Source organism: Hippocampus zosterae, chromosome 21, assembly GCF_025434085.1.
Source record: "Hippocampus zosterae strain Florida chromosome 21, ASM2543408v3, whole genome shotgun sequence".
NCBI lineage: Eukaryota > Metazoa > Chordata > Actinopteri > Syngnathiformes > Syngnathidae > Hippocampus > Hippocampus zosterae.
Window position 1 is genome coordinate 5,010,599 of NC_067471.1, and position 13,199 is coordinate 5,023,797.

Genomic DNA, 13,199 nt, shown 5'->3' on the forward strand with positions numbered 1-13,199 from the left:
AGTTAATTTAACTAATCTCCACTGGAGGGTATGATCCAAAAGAATAATGCATCCGGGGGACTGAACAAGTAAGCATTTTAGTCCAATTGGCAATATCGGCGGCTGGGCCCACACAAAGACAAAAAGGTGAAGAAAATCAGCAAGATCATACGGACAGTTTTCGATTGAGGGTTTTGAAGAAAAAAAAATGGCATGGCATCGAGTGAAAGTGTGGATTTTAATGTAGACAATGAAAAGTGGAGTTATTCAAATTAGGTGGATTTGAGGAAGGCTTTTGTATTAACAATTGTTTTGGTGCAGAAGGAACTGGTCAGCCACGAAGGTTGGATACAGATTCATTCCCCCCTTACAATGCTTGGCTCATCCTTGGATTTATGACATCACTAATGGCTCTAAGACCTTTTTGGGGGCGGCTGGGGGGAGTGGTGTAAAATATTGTTGGGAACACGTTGACTGAATGCGGCTTTTCAGTCGGGCAGCAAAATTGCAAAATGACTAAAAAGGATCCCTAAGAGCTTCAACGGACTGCTTTCCCCTCAAATTAATTACGGCTGCACTTCAAACACGCCCTAAATGATATTGCCGTTGAGTGGCGGTCATTTTATTCCATCAGACTGCATTCCTTCCATGCTTTTGGGAACCGAAACAAAAGAGTCACTCTTGACCTCTGCTAAACAAAACGTAACCCCCCCCTTCCCCCCAACCCCACCCCCCTCTCATCAGGACAATTAAACCGGGGTGAAAACAAGAACCCGCCTTCAGACACAATCACCGGCGCCCGGTTTGACCCCTCGCCACTTTCAGATTACATGTGAAAAGCCCAGAGTAATTACAGGAAATTCACATTCGCACATTTGTTGAGCTCGGCGCATTATCGGCGAGGTAATTGCTTGGCGTGTGAAGTGAGCGGTGATGTAGGGGAGGGGTTAATGGTAGCCAAGCTGTAAAGCTACAACATTTAAAGAGTACTTTGCCCGGAGTTTAACATCTAGAAAGCTTCTCATTAAAATTGCGAGTCAGAAACATTGCAAGGAAATACATTTTCATTCCTCTTACAAGTCCGCAACATTTTATTTCTATATTATTTGTAGTAATAATAAACTGGACAAAACACTTGCTATTACAGTGCTTAAAAAGTCGCGGAACACCAGAAAGAAACATATTTTGGGTTTATTTTAATCCGAGTGAAAACGTCATTTTCGGATAGAGTGGAACAGTAGCGCTATTGCTAACACAGCAGCCAGCGTGTCTCGGCTGTCCATCGATGTTATGACTTAGAAGCACGGTTCAGTTTTATTTTGAAGTCATCAAACATTGTTACTACAGCCTGCCGGCAAACTCCAACTCTTTTCCTTCGGCGAATCAGTCTCGACATTCTTGGAACCAAAAAAAACATATAAATTAAACAGTATATACGTATAAGTAACTTATAAGTTACTACTTATAAGTTGTATGTATGGATGGATAGCTTATATGGTATATTTTATAAGCTATATAAGTATCAGTAACTTTCATTCATTCATTCATCTTCCGAGCCGCTTGATCCTCACTAGGGTCGCGGGGGGTGCTGGAGCCTATCCCAGCTGTCGTCGGGCAGCAGGCGGGGGACACCCTGAATTGGTTGCCAGCCAATCACAGGGCACACAGAGACGAACAACCATCCACGCTCACACTCACACCTAGGGACAATTTAGAGTGTTCAATCAGCCTGCTATGCATGTTTTTGGAATGTGGGAGGAAACCGGAGCACCCGGAGAAAACCCACGCAGGCCCGGGGAGAACATGCAAACTCCACACAGGGAGGCCGGAGCTGGAATCGAACCCGGTACCTCTGCACTGTGAAGCCGACGTGCTAACCACTGGACTACCAGGCCGCCCTATCAGTAACTTATAAATTGGAATTTATAAGTTGTACATACGTATTAGTGATTTATAAGTTGTATATTGTATTTACGTATCAGTATCTTATATAAGGTAGCAGGCGGTGCAATGCGACGACTCGCATACTCTTATGTCTGCGGGATGCATTCTCCGTAGCTGAATCGCAGATGTGTGTCACCTTGTCGAAATATTAACGTGCTTCAGAATACGTAACTATTCCAGCTGCTCCATTCAACCGGATGGTCATCGCAATCTCTTTGCATTCATTCCATTTTGTAATCATCCCATCAGCAACACTCCAAAGGTGGTCTGTCGGAAAGGTTAACTTTTTGAGTAATATTTACCGTAACGTGACGGTGACGCATTAAGGCCGCATCAAAGCACATCTTTCCAAGAGCATAACGGCTTATTATTTCGTAGAAGAACATCCCGATAAGGCAACAATGTGTGAAATCCGGGCGGGTGAGCTGTGAAACAAAGGCAATGTTGCTAATGAATGGACACGGTGCAATGCCAATTAAATTAATGAGATCATAGAAAGCCTTGCAGGTTTGGCCGAAATACGTGAAACCATTAAAGTCTGGCGGCCTCTCGAGAGGAGTGAGGTAGACGGGCTTTTAATTGTTTGGATTAGGATAAATGCGTGTCCTTTTGGAAAAGTGAAGGGCAAACTGTGCTTTTGTGTGAATCGCTTGACAATGCCTTTGCATTTTTTTTTGCCAACCGTATGGAAGAAAATTGCATCTTTATCCGAACTGGAAATGGGAGACTCTTATCCCGACTGTCTTTAAACCCTTTTGGGGAAGGCGGTCACTGCAGTGGAGAGCTATTCAAATGTTGTTTTCTCTAATATGAATATGTCCAATCTGTTCCACCCATGGATCAAGTCATCATTCAGGGGTGGTGCCCGAGAAATCACAGGACTGACATTTAAAAACTGCTGCGCATCTCTCTGATTGCCTGTTTACCATTTCACAGATTAAAAGCACCCCGGAAAACTGGCATAGGGGGCAATCAATGCAGCGCTAGCCACTCTGCAGTCGCTGGCGCGCGCCTCCCGCCTGCAAACGCAACCCTTATACAAGCGGCAGGAATGACCTCAGCAACACATCGATTCCTCCATCACCACCCAAAAAAAAATACCCCAATAAACTTCGGACACCAATAACGAGCCTTTGAATTATTTTCACTCGAGAGATTCCGAGCTTTTCATTTCCATCGTGTTTGCCGGGCAAACATTTCTGGATTAAAAGCGGATCATGTTGATATCAACCTCACAAATTTCGGCAACACCTGCAGTTAACGTGACGTCAGGTAGGAGGCGCCAACGGTGTCGGGTGACCTAATGAAGTTGTTAATTTCGTTGCCGAGTGACTTGTTTGGTCGATCTGGCCTGGCCAAGGGCACAGCGGTGTGTAGCATTAGCATTCTTGTCTTTCTTTTGGCATCCTCATGAATAAATCAGCCTGTTAAACTAGCCACATTTACATCTCATTTCACACGAGCATAGCACGGCAACGGGAGACCGGCTCGACTCGGTTAAGCAAAGCGGACTACTCCATTGTGGAGTGCGTTATCTGCCATATTCAGGTTTTTCCCAAAGCCTCGCGCGACTCCAACCCGGAAAGGCGCCGTTATCGTGGAAGAAAGAGCAACGTAAAAAAAAAACAAACATCATATTGCGTCCTCAAAAGCCGCCCGCGATGAAACCAAAAATTCTCCGATAAGACGTCTTCCCAACGAGTCGGCGTAGAAAAGCTTACCAAGTGCCTGATCACTCGATTTGGCAAACATGCGGCTCGGAAGGTTGTAGTGGGATGACGATCGGGCATTGGGGTGAGGGGAGGAGGCGTTTGGTGGTGGGGGGGGGGGGGGGGGGGTGCACAATGGTGTCTGGCAGTTCCGCTAGGCCGCCCACTAATTGAGAAGTCGCTCAGGGGTTCAGCACAGGTCTCACAGCCCTGCCTAAACCATTCAAATAACGCCGGTAAGTGGGGCTGACACCGACCAATCAGCAATTTGCAATGCTGTTTTCCACAGTTCTGCGCCCGTCTCCCCGCATTCGTCCCCCCCCCGCCCTTCCGTCCCCTTCCCGGGCTGTTTTAACAGCTGCAACCGACTACCATCGTCACTCGTCTCGGTGTCTTCCTCTGCCCACACCCCCTACTTCATCTCCATAAAGGCCTCATTAACCAGGGGCGGCACACAAGGCCTTGCCACATCCACACATACCGCCCCCCCCCCCCCCACACACACAGACGTTACCACACTAATTGCCTGCAAACCCAAACCGACTCACTCGTGGATCAGGTTCCACCGCTCCCGAACCTCCATAATGGCGCTTGACTCCTGCTTGCACACTTGCGCTAACAATACGAGACTTTGAGTTCACGTCACCTTTCTGATGTGGAACATCACCTATGACGCCGGCATGGTTTCAGAAAGCGCCCGGAAGAGGTGTAGCACAATTCGGCGGACGAATTTTTGTTTAAAAAAAAAAATTATGGGTGGTTGGTTGAACGTTCTGCGGTTGAAAATATACAACGGTCGCATCTGGGTTTAAATGCGGATTTGAAGCTGGGAGTCGCGGCTTGGAGTTTGAAGCAGATTATGTGGGACAGGAGAAGTGAACTAATCTCTTTTCGTCAATGGACGCTACAGCTTCGTGTTTGCTTTCAAAACTTTGCTTGTAGCAGACGTGTGCACATTTTTCAGCATGATGTCTCTGATCCACTGGTGAAAGGACACTTTGATCCTCTCCTCTTTCATCTATAACTGCTTCAGACAACAAAGTGTATGCAGAAAAGTGGTGAAGATTGCACGACTGTCTCTGTCCTATGTGTTGTCTTGTGTTATTTTTGTTATTTTTGACTTGAAAATGGCGCCGCGAGAGTGGCTGCCTTTCCAGCAGCTCCTATTTTTTTGTTGTTCTACTTCTTCCTTTCATAACTTTGCTGCTGTGAATCTGGAATTTCTCCATTGCGAGACTAATAAAGGTTTTCTTAATCTTTTCTTAAATGGTATCATTGAAGGCCGACTCACGAATGGAGTCAGTATGTGAATGGAGGCTCAGTAGAACCTGCCTCTGAATCACCCGACTTTGAGGCGTATCAGATCCGGTCTTGACCGGATCATTCCTGATCGGTGATCGACACTCGCGCAAATGATGGTTCCATCTCTCTGTCAGACGCATATCTGCTTTCGTCATTCGCGACGATCAAACATCAACGGCGCGGGTTCGCGAGGGAGGCGTCGGGTTCTGTCGGATGAGGTCGGGCGGCGTATTGCTCGATGCTTCCAAAACACACGGGCGTGAAACTGAATAAAGAGCGGCCGGATGCCAAAAACCTGCGGGGACGCGGGAGGGAATGCCGTGCCGCCGAGAGAGGTAAACAGCAAACCTGTTATCATCCTCTCGCACACTCGCAGAGAAGCCAAATATGTGGTGGCGCTGTGCTCCGGCCAAGGCTTGAGGCCCGTGATTGAAGACAAAGGCCCAATTTCCACCAAGCGGTCCGGTTCAGTTTGCTCTGACATGGTTTGGAACTGTCAGCTGAGTGTCGTTTACAAACAAGAATAGTGCTAGCTTGATCGGCTCCTTCAGTAGGATGACAAAACCGTCTCTGTTCCAACTACACACGCACAGATTCTCGCAGTAATATGTATTCTTAGCTTTTTGGCGGAACTGGCAGGATTTTGAAACCGTCCACTGTTGCCTCAACGTACAAAAAATGGACGCCGACGCTAACCGACAGTCGCGAACGTCACGATAAGCAAGAGTTGAAACATGGCCATCACAAGTTACGTATCTAACCTCAACCATAATTTAGGAAAGTCGGCTAGCTTAATGCTAACGAACTATGCAAAACATCACAGACAGCCCGAAGGAACTTAGCAAACTATCATCGCTAGCATTTAGCATTTACACTGTCACATTGTTTTTCCGCTCGTAACAAAATACACTTGGTCGGTAACACAGTCCCCCCAACCCCAACCCCGCCCCAAAATGGGAACAAGACAAGATTTAAAACTGCACTTAATCTGTAAAGCCTTGCTCAAGAGGAAAACGGGATATTAATATATGCATGGAAATGACCTGCGGCACTGCCGGTGAAGAGGGGCCAGTGGAGGTCAAATAGCCGCCAAACTGCACTTGAGTTTAATTAAAAAGACAAAGGGGGGCATAATTTGGGAATGGACGGCCAAGATTACTGTTCAATGAGAAGGGGGAGCTCAGCTCCAGCTCTTTCATTGAGGCCCCTGCGTCCCCCGCTTTCCCATCAGACCTTGCGCCATCTTCTCATCCCTTTGATGTGACTATAGACCATTTATTAGGGCCAGAAAGGTTAATCTGGAAGGAGAGAAGATCTCTCGCGGTCGGCACGGGCGGAAGAATCGACGCGCGTTCCCGCCGCCGCCACCGCGCCGCCGGAGTTCAAATTCAGTTATCAGGTAATCAACTTCGGCGGCGTTTAATGAAAAACCTTGAAAGAGCAAAGTGGGACATGGCGGGCTTTGAGTGTTTAAAAACTTGATTTGCTTGAATGAATTTAACACAATGGGAGTCAATATTCATTACGGAAAGGTCTGCTCGGTCAGAAGGGGGCTAAGGGGAAGGGGGAGGAGGGGGGGGGTCGTGATTGGGACGTCCGCATGATTTACTATATTACAAAGTAACACAAGATGATGGATGTGTTCAATTGCAGCAAGTAACTGACTCAATGAATTTTTCATTACCCTGGTTGATGTGGTTGGGACAGAGAATTAGATAAGCCCGTTGATGAAACAGCGCCGTGGCCGTGTTTCAAAAAGGCCCCCGAGGGCACCGTTTTGAGGTTTGTTCATTTGGCACACTTCTGTCCAAAATTTAAACAACCCAGCCCTCCCCCCCACCCCTCCCCAGATCACCCGAGCGGAATCACCGCGATTTGGATGGAAGGAGCGCGCAAACATCACCGGGAAATATTGTATTTAATAAAAGTCAATCGCACCGAAGGGAGCCCGGTCGTTAGCTTGACTACGGTCCAGTCAAATCCTGCGTGGGTTTTCTCCTGACACACTGGCTTCCTCCCACGTTTCCAAAACATAACAACGTAGGGTGAACTGAGGATTTCATTTTCCACGGGTGTGAATGTGACAGGATAGAATTTGTTTTTTTTGCCAAAGAAATGCTCCATAGAATCACATTTTCGCTTTTATATATAAACACAGACCGATAAAAAGCAAAATCAAATATTTTTTTTTAAACCAGAACCGTAATAGTATCATTATAATGATTATCAGTGAACATTTAGAAAATAAGAATGTATTCAACATCTTGAAATAATTTGGCATTTTGACATTTTCACTATGCACTATTATGGCACACCCGCAAAGGGGATGTGGAGGTGCCCTGATGGTAGTGAAGCCTGCCCCCTGCAGCAGGACTGTAATGCCCCCCTCCACCCCCCGGCACTCACCACCTCACCTCTACATGTACAAGTCTATGTATTTAACCCTTTCAGGGACAGCTAGCGGTTACTACAGTGGACAGCTCATCACATTATCAGGTAACGGGGTGCGTGAAAGGGTAATAATACAACATTTCGTTCCGATTTTGATGAATAACGGACAATCCTGTACTGCACTCAACACATTTTCCTGTTTCATCAATGCAGCACTGGGCCAACTCCCATTTCCAAAATGGCCGCACCCATGAAACACTGACGCATTTGTTGGATTCAATTTCTGTCAAAACAAGTACCCTTAAATAATCAGTCCTATCTACATCATCACCACGACACAAACACCAGATTTGATCAACATTTAATTACTGCCCTGCAAAATGCTTAGCCCACTGTTGTTAGCCCACTGTTGTTAGCCCACTGTTGTTCTCAGTGGTTCAATTATCGCTTTGGAACAAAGTAGACAAAATAAGCCAATGGACCACAAGATGCTTCAACAAATCTAACACTACATGTCATAACGATGATGCAACAAACGTTTCTGCGGACCCACTCTAAAATTCAACACTGGCTCCCTCTTCTGATTAAAATATCAATCTGTCTCCGTCTGTACCTTTGCAATCCCCAAATACTGTATGCGTCTCTCCAGTTTATGACTCGCGGTACCCATGTCTGTCGTCCGTTTCCATAAACGCTTCCCATAATATTCATCAGTTATGATTGATGCCTCAAGGTTGTGTCGCTGTCATCGCCGACACGACGGATGCGGCGAGACGGCGAGTGGGAACAAGCCAACCTGAAGATGATGCGCACGAGGGGGTTAAAAGAAAAAAAAAAAACCTCGGAGAATTATATAAGTCTACCAAGAATACGTGACGGTGGGAAATCAATAGAGCAACAATAACAACACATAAAAGGCGCGGGCGGCACAAGTGGACCATTACAGTAAACACTGTGTTCGGCTAGAGTGAGCTGTCTATTCACCGGTGAGTAATCATCTCACTGTCTAGTACGCAACAGGCGGATCGCAAGGGAAAAATGGTAGCCTACTAACTTTGGTCTATAAGAAACTTTGTCTTTATCACATGGATTCATTGCCGTCTGACCACTTCAACTGTAACGACCGCGGGGGCGGTGTGAATGAAATTACACTCCCCAACTATAGGGGGAGCCCTACCCTCAAAAGGCAAACGGGTGTGTTCATGTAAAGAAAGTGAATAAGTATCCCAGGACAGCTTTTGCTACTTTTGTCACATTTATACCAAACAGGAGCGATGAGTTATTCGGAACAGGACCGGGAATGAGCCACAAGCTGCTTTTCCAAGTTTGGTCGTTAACGGCAAAGCAAGTTCAAAATGGAGCCCTGGTGGTCGACCTCAATGTCGCGACTCCGTGTTCTGACAAATAAGCGGGTCGGGATGCCAGTCAGCAAAGTACCCCAGCGAATTAACATTTCTGGCAGCCGGTACAACGTGCAGCTGGTCGCCACTGTCACTCGGATAGTAAAACTGAAGGTCATTGGCTGTAAAATCGATACGATGTGTCCTCTTCCCCTCCCTCATCTTTTTGTAGTTGGAGTTGCATACTGACAGTGTAGTACCACATTGTGCCACAACATTGTGCCTGGCAGCACCGAGAAGAAAAGGCCGAGCGGATTAAGTATTGTTGCTAATTGTTAGCAACTTTAGAATTGCAGTAGCGACTATGCTAACTTCTCTTAGCTCACGTAACGTTACAGTAGCATTAAGCTAGTGGACCTTGACAAAATTACACGGTTTGGCTGAACATTTTGGTGCTTCAGTGCACGAATCTCTCACCTTTAAGTATCAACCATGCCACATGGCTAACAATCCATCCCGCCATTTTCTGTTCCGGTGATCTATGAGCGAGCAGACGTCGCCTCAATCGCAAGGCACACATGACCAATCATTTTCAGTCAATTCAGGGCCTGAATGTCGCCGAATTGAAAAAAATAAATCAATCAAAGCAGTTTGGAATATTGTCACATTTAGCGTTATTTCATCACAGGGTCGGTGAGGTAAACTTCTCTTCACCGCATTACTTTCGCTAAACTATCCATGACTTTTTTCCCTTTGATAATCTTTCAGATGGCGCCTCTCACTTTCACAGCCCACACTGCCAGATTCTCCTCTCAAGATGTGTGGGAGGAATCGCGCAGCAGCATCTCGGGTGCTTTCAAATCCCGAACACAAACACGGGAGCATTTTAGGCCTTTTTTTTCCCACTCATCCGTTAAGACGTTAAAGCTAATAGCTGTAATTGTCTTTTGCCCGCATTCTGTTCTCAATCTTCACACGCCGCAATCGAAAAACCTTCATCGACCTTCCCCCCCAAAAAATGCTGCGGGAACTCCCATAAAAAGTTGTCATCTCATATCGCAACAATGCATGCCCATTACTGATAATATCTTCCGCATTTGTGTGCCGTGACCTGAAAAATTCTTATTTAATCCAACCGGAAAAGAATCGAGGCTGTCAGCGTGGAAGCAGCGATTCCCATTATACTATTTACAGTTCGGCCATGCTTTCACAACCTTAATTATTTCCAGTGTAATCTCAGGGAGACGAGCTAATTATGCGGCGCCGCTAAAATGGTTATAAACCCTCATGAATTGCGCTAACAAGAGATATCCCATAATGTGTCTGTGATTAGCATTGCTCCCATTTTCATGTGCGACGCTTCCACTGCATCTGCACACGCATATTTGAATAGTGCCATCAGAAAAGTCATTTGGAGTGACCAATCGTCCTTTTTACCAAATACATTTCTTTACAATAGTTCTGTCGGGGTAGAGTAATAAATTACTTATGACTACTAAATTACTTTTGAGTTTTGACAGTGCGCCTTATAATCCGATGCGCCTTATATACGGATCAATTTTCTGATTTCTTGGACGTGGTATTTTGAATGTTTTGTCAAGCGCTTTGTTACAGCTGCAGCAGTGGTGAAAGCGCTATCGGAATACGGCTTGATGTCAGGGTAGAGTAATAAGTTACTTATGACTACTAAATTACTTTTGAGTTTTGACAGTGCGCCTTATAATCCGATGCGCCTTATATACGGATCAATTTTCTGATATCTTGGACGGTATATCTTGGTATTTTGAATGTTTTGTCAAGCGCTTTGTTACAGTTGCAGCAGTGGTGAAAGCGCTATCGGAATAAGGCTGTATTGTATATTTGAGCGTAGCTCCATCTAGTGGAGGCGTAACGCAACCGCAGCCTATATATGAAAACCATTTTAAAACCGTTGCGCGTTATACTCCGAAGCGCCTTAGAGTACGGCAAAAACGTTAATTTACACAACATCAATCAATTCACAACACAACATTTTGTTATTGTAAAGTGTCCTTGGGTGTCCTGAAAGCCGCTTATAAATAAAATGTATTATTATTATTATTATTATTATTATTATTATTATTATTATTATTTATCCAAACGCTTTTCACAAAGTCTAACAGCGCCGACATGGCATGTTTCATATCGAAGTAACTAATAATACTCAAAAAATATAATGAGTTATTTTACTCAGTTGCGTGAATTAAAAAAAAACTAATACTAAAATTAATAAAAACTACCGTAAAGCAAAGCATTAAAAAATGCTGTGGAAACTAATTAAAACTAAAAAAAATGAACGAAAAAGAAAAATTCAAAAGTATTATCATCCTGATTATCGCACATGTCATGTTTTCATTCCTCTGTGGAATAAGTAGAAGAAATTAAATCCGTTGGACTGTACGTTCCTTTTTAATTTTTAGTAACAATGCCGAAGTCCAAATCGAGAAAAAAAAAGCTTCACAAAGTTACCGGAAAGGTTTGCTCAAAAGCGCTAGGTGGTGACATCTTCATTTTTCACATCCCAAAAAAGTGAGGCTGCGCGAGCTCTCCTTGCGCTCCCCTATGCATTATTCTTGCTTTAAGCAGTTGCGTCTCCTCAGGGGGATGAGCTGGGGGGAGGTGGACGTGGGGGGCAGGGGGGGGGGGGGATATATTGTTTTACAACACACCCAGCTGCGGCCTACTTGCCTGGCCTGGGGTTCTTTTTCAAGGAGTTGTCTTCAGTGACCCCTCTTTCTGGCAGTTATTAATAATAACACGTGCCGGGGAATAGTTCACCTTGTAGCGCTGAGGCCGCTGCATGTATGTCTAGCCTCGTGCAGGGGGGGGAAGAACGGAAAGGGCGGTGGTGGGTTTGGGGGGGGGCGTTAGCTTGAAAGTGAAAGCAAGCTTAGCTGAGATGCACACAAAAGACATCAAACAAAGTTTGCCCCCCCCCCAACCCCTCTCGCATGTAATTAGAATCAGGTATCATCAACGGCGCCGCTAAAGCGATGGAGAGTCTGATTAGGCGCATCAAAGAAGGCCGAGAGGGCCGAGGACTTCTGATGGAGGGGCGATTGCAAAGCGTGCGGAAACGGGGAGGGGTGAAGAAAAAAAAAAAAAAGATGAAGGCTAAAGATGCTGGAGTGCCGAGGCTGACGAGACTTGAGTGCTGCATTCTCCCACCTTCGAGTCCCCCATTAAAAGCTGGAACGGGCGAAGCCTTTTGTGCATGCTGAGTGCTCCATTGTAATAACAAGCAGCCTAGATAGGATTCAATCTGAAGCCTCAATGAAGCTTTCCTGACAAAATTCAGCCGCTAAAGTGTTCAAAGCGCTCGAACAAATTGAAGGCTCTCTTTTCTTTTCTGGGTGCAAAGAAAATATTTTAAGTTTCCCAGGGAAGGTATTGTCGTGTCTTTTTTTTTTTTTTTGGTAGGGATTTTGCACAGCTTAACATCCTAATTGATTATGCGGACTTCAAACCGCAGTTGGATTCATCTAAATATGGCGTCGGTAATATACCGGTGGCATTCATGGGCACAGCGGGCACGGTGACCTTTCGTTTCGCGGAGCCACATTCGTCAAGACACAGATGGCTAACCAAAAAAAAGGGCGAAAAAAAAGGATATAAAAATGAGTGCATAGCTAGACACAGAAAGGAAAAAAAAAAGTTATTTCACACACCAAGCAATGCGGCCAATCACAAATGCCATGTCGAATCACATGACCTTTCACGCCAAAAATGACATTTCCGTGTACCGAGCAAGATTTAGCCGGCCGCCACCAACAGATAAAATACAATATAAAGTGTTTTATAATAATTAAAAAAAAACGATATTTATGATTTTAGGTCAATATGTGAAGCTACAAAGCGAAGTGTGGAGAGTCTCTGTCGTGAGTGCTCCTCTGAAACAGCCGCAATATTTCCTGCATTTTTGCCTGCTTCCTCTCTTTGTGCTGTTCTCTTGTCGTTAAAAAAAAAAAAGGAAGCACAAATTAGCAAACTGAAAATGTGAATTTGAATCAATTTTTGAGTAAATTTGAATAAATACATTTTTTTCTATTTTTACTTTTTGCTGGGAAAAAGGACATGTATTCTGAGTTCACATACAGGTTAACTAAATAATACCATGTTAAATTATCCGGAAATCTAAAATAAAATGAGTGAGGAAAAGTCTACACACCCTTGTTCAAAATAGATTTTGGTGATCTAAAAGAAAAAAAAACACGACACCCAGATAAATCATTTAAATGGTTATCACGATTACACAGATCAATTGAGGGGGGGGGGGGAGTCTATGGGAGGTGGTGTAAAAATGAACAGCTGCGATAATGTGTTTGCACAAGTGTGCACACCCTCTCAACCGAAGATGCGACTGTGTTCAGAACTAAGCACTCACAGTAAAACTCACATTAACTGAGCGTCAGTGGACATCAGACTGAATCAACTTCAGCTGTTCCAGTAGGCTTTGTTTGATGTTTCCGATTTCTTTCAAGCAAATGAATGAAAAAATGTCAAGAAAAGCCTACTG

The 13,199-nt window shown here is 44.8% G+C and overlaps 1 protein-coding gene and 2 long non-coding RNA genes across 4 annotated transcripts in view; 1 reads left to right on the plus strand and 2 right to left on the minus strand.

The window, feature by feature from the left end:
- LOC127594220 (uncharacterized) overlaps positions 1–774 on the plus strand; it is a 116,505-nt gene extending 115,731 nt beyond the window's left edge. Inside the window, exon 4 of the long non-coding RNA XR_007960618.1 lies at positions 763–774. This is a non-coding gene — a long non-coding RNA (uncharacterized LOC127594220). The remainder of the gene's footprint in view (positions 1–762) is intronic.
- The window catches only part of LOC127594239 (uncharacterized), a 179,711-nt gene that overhangs the window by 110,235 nt on the left and 56,277 nt on the right, over positions 1–13,199 (minus strand). The gene's annotated exons all lie outside the window — the stretch shown is intronic.
- lmo3 (LIM domain only 3) overlaps positions 1–13,199 on the minus strand; it is a 36,360-nt gene that overhangs the window by 16,285 nt on the left and 6,876 nt on the right. The window lies entirely within an intron of this gene.